Below are 8,545 nucleotides of genomic sequence, written 5' to 3' on the forward strand. Positions count from 1 at the left end.
GAAAATGTTCTAGAACTGATGGTAGCGATGATCATACAACTCTTTTCAATGCCATTGAACTTTGGAAGTGATTTACAGGTCAATAAAACTGTTTGAAAAAAGACAGGGAGGAAGAACCTCAATTAGATGAATTGATATAGTGGTTAAAACAATGGCTCAAAAAGACAATTGTGAGGATGACACAGGCCCAAGTGTTGTGTTCTGTCACACAGAGGGTAGCTCTGAGCCAGAATCCACTCGATGGCAACCATTGATGTGATGAGTCAGCAAAGAAATAAAAAACCATCAAGAAAAAATTTGATTTTCATCTTCTTCTACTTCTTCTTCTTTTTAGAGCGTTTACATTCATCGACTCTGTGTCCCTCTGGGCGGAGCTGAGGACCTCTCTACAGAAGGGTAAGCGGGACTTCTAGTGTAAAAATCCAAGATACGACTCTTGACTAGAACAACCAGCAGGGCTGGCCAAAGCGTAATTCCCTGTGGGTTGGGGGCTCACAGGCTGCAGTGGAGGCACTGGGTGGGTAACTCGCTGATGGCCTCACTCTGGGACCAGGTGGGCTTCCATGGGCTGCTCCCAGCCAGTGTGGAGCACTGTTTGCTGCCACGGTTCCTGGCCCTGTCCATGGCTGACCCGGAGCGGGGGAGCAGTGACCCCACCAGGTCATCTGGGGCCTCTAGGAGACAGTGGGATCCTGGGCTTTGGGAGACTCAGGACCAGTCAGCAGTGCGATGGTAGGGTCATCTGTGTAGTCGCCCCCCTTGGAGAAGTAGGAGCCGTCCCCTAGTGATTTCGTTCTCACGATGTATAATAAAAATACCATGTGCAGTATATACAATATAATGTCCAGTGCAACATCATTCCATGCTACATGCTTATACTTTTCAAAATATAGTAAACTGGTGGGTAAAAAAACTAGAAAATGCATATGAACAAGTAGATTCATTGCAGCACCCATTGTAAGAGCTCAATGTTGGAAACAACCTAGCTGCCTATTGGCTAATAACAAATAAAAATAGATGTCTCATCTATTTATTAGAGTACCATATAGTCACTTAAAAATGGACGGTATCAGTGAAGTAAGGTTAAGCAGAAAAGTCAAGTAGTAAGGTTCTGCATTTAGCATGGTGCTCCCTTTGGAAAATCAGTCCAACCCACCGATGTGTCGATGTGTGTGTGTGTGTGTAGAAGTCAGGACAGGTACACAGGCAACTGTACTGGTGTTTATCTGAAAAGTAAAATGGAGAATGGGGCTTGGTAGAACTGGTCACTGCATTAAAAAACAAAACATAATCGATATTGCTTGAAAGGAGCCCTGGAGGCTTCGCGGGCTTCATGGAGCTGCGAGCCAGAAGGGCCACTGTTCAAACTCACGGGTGGCTTTCTGGGAGAAAGATGAGCCTACTGCTTCTATAAAGATTTTAAATCTTGGGAACCCACAGGGGGGCTCTCTGCCCTATAGGGTCGCTGTGAGTCAGAATCGAGTCTACGGCAGCAAGGGTGGCATGGCTTGAATTTGTTCTCTTGGACATATATTACTTTTGTAATTAAAGATAATAATTGTTAAGCAAAGCACTATAAGCAGTCAATGGATACTCAGTGGAGAGCAAGGATCAGCAAAATTGTTTCCTGTAAAAGGTCTGATGATATATAGTTTCAGCTTTGCGGGTCAGATAGCCGCTGTTGCGCCTACTCAGCTGTGAGATTGTATCCGCTCAACACACTATGAGTGCATCCTATAGATACAACTGGTTCCATCTGGCACCTTAGGTTATGTGTGCGTGAAGCTGGGTGGCGTTCCAGCAAAGCTTTAGCTATAAAAACAGACAGTGGGGTCTGGGCTGTGCTTTACAGACCCCTAGTGGAGATTCATGGAGATACATGGAAGCATTTGTTGGGGTTTATGTCAGATTCAAGAGAAAACTGAGATGTCATCTCTCATCTCAGAGAGCCCCGGAAGCCTGGGAGCCCAGTGGGACCTTCTCCTTGCTGTGGCACTTGCCTTTTACTAGAAATAATGGGGGGGGAAAATAGATTTTAAGATTTTATTTAGTGCAAGTTCAGTTTCATATGAACCGAAATAGAATGGACCAATGGCTGACAGCCTAGGGAAGCTCAGCAAGAACTCCCACTCACTGCCACCAAGTGATGCGAACTCACAGCCACCCCTACAGGATGGGGTAAAACTGCCTCTGTGGGTTTCTGAGCCTGTAACTGTTTACGGGAGTAGAAAACCCTATCTTTCTCCCAAGAACATTGGAAGAGTACATGGGAATAACAGGTGGAAGAGCTTCTTCAAAAAGAAGTTTCCCCCAGAAAGTGAAAGATAGAATCATGACATGACCCGGCATTCCCACGTGTAGGTACAGACCCCAAAGAAATGAAAGCAGACGCTCCCACAGATGCTTGTGTACCAGTGCACACTCTAACACCTTGTGGTACTGTTCACAACAGCCCAAAGGTGGAGACAACCTGGATCCTTATCAACAGATGAGTGAACAAAAGCACACTGTGATCCATCCATACAGTGGACTCCCATTCAGCCGTGAAAGGAAACGGAGTCCTCACACATGCTAGGACATGGATGAGACTTGACAACTTTATGCTGCGTGGAAGAACTCAGCCACAAACGAACAGACACTGTATGATATCCCACTAGATGGCATATCTAGAATGAGTCAACACCTATTCTAGACCAGGGGCTGCTTGTTGTTAGATGTCATCGATCAGATCTGACCCATCGCAACTGCATGTGCAACAGAATGAAACGCTGCACGATCCTGCACCATCCTGAAAATTGTTCCTCTGCCTGAGCCCATCGCTGCTGCCACGGGGTCAGTCCATCTCATGGAGAGCCTTCCCCTCTTTCACTGCCCTTCTACATTACCACACGTGGCCATGCTCTCTAGGGTCTGGTCTCTCCTGACAATATATCCCAAGTACCTAAGATGACATCTTGCCATCCTTGCCTCTAAGAGGCACGCTGGCCTTACTTCTTCCAACACAGACCTGTTTGTCCACCAGCAGTTCATGCTGCTTGCAATGTTCTTCTCCAGCACCACAATTCAAATGCATCGTGGGGGGTGGAAATGGAGATTTTTATTTAAAGAGCACTGAGTTTATGTTTGGGAAGACAAAACCAATTGGGAGTCGGTAGTGGGGATGTGTCTACAAAATGGTTAATGTGATTAATGTCATCGGATCATACACTTGAAATGGTTAGAAAGTCAACCCTTTTTGTTTTCCATGAAAAAGCAAGAAACTATCGCCTTGTACTATTCTGGGCCATTAGGTCACTCGGTGGCACCAGCAGTTTGCACTCAACTGCTCACCTAAAGGTGACCTTCAGTTAGACATCAGTTATTGTCATCAGTTACCACCCAGCAACACAGTGGGATAAAGACCTGGTGATGGTTGTGTGTGGTTGGGTCAAGTGCATTGTGAGTGCTGGCACTCCACGCGACCGAGTAAAACACCCCCAAAGGGTTTGCTAGTCTGTGATCTTCCCAGGAGCAGACCGCCAGGACCTCTTTCCCATGGGCTTCCAAAGCCGACCTTGACCATCATGCCCGCGAAACCAGAACACCCTCTGGAGCCATTCCACTGGGTTACCCATGAGGGTGCCCTGAGTCCGGGGCAACTCCTGGGGTTTGGTCTTGCTTTTCAGTCTGAGGACACCGTCAGCCGTCTGATACGCTTTCTCTGGCATCTCCCGATGAACCTCTGTGTTCCATTCCTTTCGCTTCACTGCAGAACTGCAGAGTATTGTGAATGTGCGCTAGGGAGAGCAAGCATCTTTTTTTCCCCTAAGAAAATTAGGTGAAATACTGATGGCAACTGGTGAGGTCGTGGTGGGTGGAAAGGAAGCATTCTTGACATTCTATTTTCCAGCTCCATCCCCCTGCAGCAGTCCACAATGGCAGAAGGACAGAATTCACTCCTAAACGCATTTGTCTTTTCCAGGGGGCAGCTGGAGCAGCAGGAGCTCGAGATGAGCATACATTTGCCCATCATTTCCTACAGGCTGTAATCCTTACCACCATCCTACAAGTTAGGGATTAACCTACCCCTTTTATAGATAAGGAACCCAAGGCTTAGAGAAAGGATGTCACTTCCAAGACAATGCCTTCTGAAGACACTGGTAACCAGCTCAGTTGGAGCCCACATCCTATTTCCCAGCATCTTCAAGAACAAGACACCCTAGATGCATCTTATATCATGTGTCTTAGTCTGGTGCCCCAGAAATGAAAGGCCTTAAGGAACAGAAAATCATTTCTCCCAGTTCTAGAGAGTGCAAGTTCAAACCAGAGTCTTGGCCATGTCAATGCCTTCTGTAAGCTTCTCTCCTGGTTCCTGGTGTCTGCCAGTCATCCTTGGCATTCATTGATGTCTCCCCCCTCCCCCCACCCCCTGTGTGTCTCTCTATTTGTTTTATAACTCAGAATTAAGCAGATTTAGCACCCGTACGACATGGGTATGACCTCATGAACATAACAAAAGAAAACAGTTTCCAAACAGGGTTCTAGTAACAGGTACTGGACTTAAGATTTTACACACATAATTCAAGGGCACGCAATCCAGCCCATACCATCACAGTGCAGTGATCTCAGGGAGGTGAGGTTGTGATTTGTCACACACAGGCGGAATCATCCTGGTCAATGATGTTTCCAGGTTAGATCCCAATTTGGAGGACTTGAGCGGGATTCCCGGAGTTATCAGAACAAGAAAGCTCACCTCTCTGTGGCCCTCCAACACGGGGGCTCCTGAATCTGAGTCTGAACCTACTCATGGTACATCAGCTGTGCCGTTCCTGTACCAGTGCCACCCGTCAGAGGGAGCCTGCTCTACTGACTCAGCACCCACGCCTGCTGAGCCAGGAGAAAATCATAAGGGAGTTTCCACATCCTGAGTCAGAGCCACACTTGAGGGCAGGGCAGCTAGGAAGAGAGCGAGGTAACGCTGGGAGAATGGAGAGGGAGCGAGCACCAGGTCGGGGCCGGGAGGGGCTCAGGGCACCGTCAGCCTTTCTCATCTGGGTGGCTGGTGACTCCTATCTCTTGTGACAGCCACACTCTGAGAGATCAGGGACTCATCAAGGGTGGACAGCTACTTCCTAATAAGACCACCCAGAAGTCACTCGGTCAATGGCTTCTGTAAGGAAGCCCCTCTCTAGGAACCCCATGTCCTCCGTCTTTCCTCCGAATACGACACAGGTCCTCCCAAATTCGATGAGCTCATAACTCTGTTGACAAGGTTTCTCTTCTCACATTACAACTGCCTGAGTGATCGAGCTGGGAAACAGGGAAGAGAGCTATAATCATAGCGACCAGAAGCACATCTGACATTGTTCGCTGCCTTTGACCTGGCTCCTTTATACATCACAGTACAAATTGTTGCCCCGTGCTACACCGGCTTCATGATTCTTGGGACGCTTGAATCCGTTCTGTAACTATTATTCCCAGCCATGTCATTGTTACCATTATACCGCTCCATCCCTCCCTTTCATCGGCCCTCCATTTCCAGATTGCCAGATGGAAGAGTCCAGACTTGCTGGCACACTGGGAAAGTTACGCTTACTCACCACAACTTGTTGTGCTGTTTGTGTGCTGTTATGATGCTGGAAGCTATGTCACTGGTATTTCAAATGCTAGGGACAGGTTTCAGTGGAACATCTGGACTAAGAACAGATCACGAAGAAGGAATCGGATGCCCACTTCGGAGGAAGTAGCTGCTGAAAACCTTACACATCACATGGGCACATTGTCAAATACTGAAGGCCTACTGGATGGAAGCAGGATGTTGGTAGAGATAGTGCCGGAGGATGGGTCCTGTGGGCTGGAAAGCACTTGAATTGTCACCAGTGAGGGAGGAGCTGCTTTCTCAAAGGAGAGTCGACCATGGTGATGTGAATGGAGTAAAGCCCAGTGGGTAAGGCCTTTCAGATCTTTATTTGCTGAAGGGGCACAACCCAAAATGAGCAGAAACAACTGCAAACAATCTACTAATAATTGTAACTTGGAATGTACGGAGTATGAACTAGGAAAATTGAAAGTTGTCAAAAAATAAAATGGAGCACATAAAGATGAATATCCTAGATGTTAGTAGTTGCAATTGATTGGTATTGGCCATTTGGATCAGCAGCATACATGGTTTATGATGGTGGGAATGACACAGTCAAGAGGAACGCATCACCCTCATGGTCAAAAAGACCATTTCAAGATCTATCTTGAAGTACAACTCTGTCTGAAATAGGATCATAACTATCCACCTTCCAGGAAATCCAACCAATCCAACAATTATTCAAATGTATGCACCAAACATGAAAGCTAGTGATAAAGAAATTGAAGAATTTGACCAGTGTCTTCAGTCTGCAATTGATCGAACATGCAATCAAGATGCATTGATAATTATTGGCTATTGGAATGCAAATGTTGGAAACAAGAGGAAAGAAAGGTAGTTGGAAAATATGGTCTCGGTGATAGAAATGAAGCTGGAAATTGCATGATAGAATTTTGCAAGACCAATGACTTCTTCCTAACAAATCCTCTTTTTCAACAACACAATGGTGACTATACACATGACTTCTCCAGATGGAATACAAGGAACCAAATGGACCTCTTCTTGTGGGAAAAGAAGATGGAGAAGCAAAATATCAACAGCTAAAACTTGGCCAGGGGCTGACTGTAGAATAAACCATCAGTCCCTCCTATGTAAGTTCAGGTTGAAGCTGAAAAAAGTGAAAACAAGTCCGCAAGCACCAAAATATTGACCTTGAGTCTATCCCATCTGAATTTTGAGAACTTCTCAAGAATATGAGTAGATTTGACAAATCGAACACTAATGACAGAAGACCTGGTGAATTATGGGATGAGGTCAAGAAGAGCATACGTGAAGAAAGAAAAAGTTCAGTTAAAAGACAAGAAAGAAAGGAAAGGCCAAAGTGGATGGCAGAAGAAAATTTCTGGAACTTTCTTTTGAACATAGAGTACCTAAAGCAAACAGAAGAAATAATGGAGCAAAAGAACTGAACAGACTTTTTCAGAGTCAACTTGAGAATACAAAATAAAGCATTAGAATGAAATGTGCAAACACCCAGAGGAAGAACCAAAAAGAAAGGACACACTGTGCATGTCTTGAGCTAAAAGAATTGAAGAAAAAAATCAAGCCTTGAATTCCAAGATTCTGTTGGAAGATTGTTGCATCAAAATATTGAATGATGCAGGAAGCATCAAAAGAAGGTGGAAATAACACAGAGTCAATGCACCAAAAGTGACTGGTAGACAGTCAACCACTTCAAGATGTGGCAGATGAGCAAGCACCAGTGGTACTGAAGGAAGACTTCCAAGCCACACTGAAGGGATTAGTGAAAAACAAGGTCCCAGGAATTGATGAATACCGACTGAAATATTTCAACACATTGATGAAGCAGTAAAGCACTCATGAATTTATGCAAAGATATTTGGAAGACAACTACCTGGTCACCCAACTGGAAGTGATCCATTTTTGTGAGTTTTCCAAAGAAAGGTGACCCAGCAGAGTGCAGACATTATCAAACAATATTATTAATATCACACGAAAGTGAACTTTGACCACAGATAACAGCAGTTGCAGCAGCACCCTGAAGGGGAGCTACCAGAACGTCAAGACAATTTCAGAAGAGGAGATGATTTGTCGGATATCATTGTTGATGCCAGATGGATTTTTGGCTGAAAGCAGAGAATAAGCAGAAATATATCTATTTGTGTTTTATTGACTGTACAAAGGCATTGGAGTTTGGGGATCATAACAAAATGTGGGTAATATTGTGAAGTATGGGAGTTCCAGAACAGTTCATTTCGCTAGTGTGGGACTCATGCATGGATCAAGCGGCAGTCATTGGAACAGACGAGGGAACCCTGCATGATTTAGAATCAGGAAAGTGAGTGTAAGATTACATCCTTTCACTGTACTTACTCAATCTGTACACCGAGCAAATGGTCTGAGAAGCTGGGCTATGGGAAGAAGAATGTGGCATCGGGGTTGGAGGAAGGCTCACGTGTGCTATGCAAATAACACAACCCTTACTGAAGGTGAGGAGGACTTGAAGCAGTTGATGAAGACCAAAGACTGTAGCCTTCCACATGGCCTATAAGTCAATGTGAAGAAAACCCCAATCCTCACAGTGTGGCCTACAGACAGCATCATGGTAAGTGTAGAAATGATTGAAGTTGTCAAGGATTTCATTTTGCTTGGACCCATGGTCCACACACATGGGAGCAGCAGTCATGAAATCAAGGGTCATGTTGCATTGAGCAAGTCTGCTGCACAAGGACCTCCTTCAAGTGCTGACAAGCAAGCAGGTTACCTGGAGAACTAAGATGGGCCTGACCCAAGCCATGGTATTTTCAATCCCTTAATATGCATGTGAAAGCTAGATATTGAATAATGAAGGCTGAAAAAATGGCTTATTTGAATTAGATGCTGGTGAAGAATATTGAAAGTACCATGGATGGCCAGAAGAACAAACAAATTGCTCTGTTAGAATGCCCCTCGGAATCTCGAATGAGG

The sequence above is a fragment of the Tenrec ecaudatus genome, chromosome 2, assembly GCF_050624435.1.
Source record: "Tenrec ecaudatus isolate mTenEca1 chromosome 2, mTenEca1.hap1, whole genome shotgun sequence".
NCBI lineage: Eukaryota > Metazoa > Chordata > Mammalia > Afrosoricida > Tenrecidae > Tenrec > Tenrec ecaudatus.